This window comes from Bison bison, unplaced genomic scaffold (assembly GCF_000754665.1).
Source record: "Bison bison bison isolate TAMUID 2011002044 unplaced genomic scaffold, Bison_UMD1.0 scf7180017864371, whole genome shotgun sequence".
NCBI lineage: Eukaryota > Metazoa > Chordata > Mammalia > Artiodactyla > Bovidae > Bison > Bison bison.
In genome coordinates, this window is record NW_011494943.1 from 12,229,010 (window position 1) to 12,229,579 (window position 570).

Here is a 570-nt window from a genome sequence, read left to right on the forward strand (position 1 = left end):
CCCTGCGCAGATTCCCCCAGCAGGACTGGCGGGCGGGGCGGGAAGCGAGAACAAAGGCGCGGCCCCGGCCTCCTTCCCCGCGGCCGCTTCGCCCGCCGTGCCCACCGCGCTCGCTGGCCCCGCCGCCCGCACTCACCGGAGGATCGTCCGCGCCGCTCTCGCGCTCCCTCCCGCACAGAATGACGAACGTCGCTGCCCCGCCCGCGCGCGCCCTGCCGGCCACTTCCGGGGTCACGCGACTTCCGCTCGCGCTGGGCGGGCCGCGGATAGCGCATGTGCGAGGAGCTGCGGGCAGCGCGCCGCCGCCATCTTGCGGGCCGGCCTCGTGGGCGCGTCCGTTTGGGCAGCGCGGCAGAGGGGGACTTACCGGTTGGGGCTCCTGTGCCCTTTGCCATAGGCTTCTCTTAGTCCCGGGTATCCCCAGGAAGTCAGCCGGCAAGCTGAAGGGGCGGGGAAGTGAGACGGTCTGCGAGGTGCTGGGACGCGCTTGTGTTACGGGCGCGTCTCCGTCAGCGGGCATCTCTCCTTCCGAGGGCACACTGCCATCACGCCGCGGGGACGAGCCGGCAC

The 570-nt window shown here is 73.2% G+C and overlaps 1 protein-coding gene across 2 annotated transcripts in view; it reads right to left on the bottom strand.

The window, feature by feature from the left end:
- ARHGDIA (Rho GDP dissociation inhibitor (GDI) alpha) overlaps positions 1-234 on the bottom strand; it is a 3,578-nt gene extending 3,344 nt beyond the window's left edge. The window contains exon 1 of one of the 2 annotated variants that reach the window (XM_010856329.1): positions 137-234. The gene's annotated coding sequence lies outside the window, so the exon portion shown is untranslated. The remainder of the gene's footprint in view (positions 1-136) is intronic. The other variant, XM_010856330.1, reaches the window with a different exon arrangement.
- Positions 235-570: the final 336 nt, after the last annotated feature.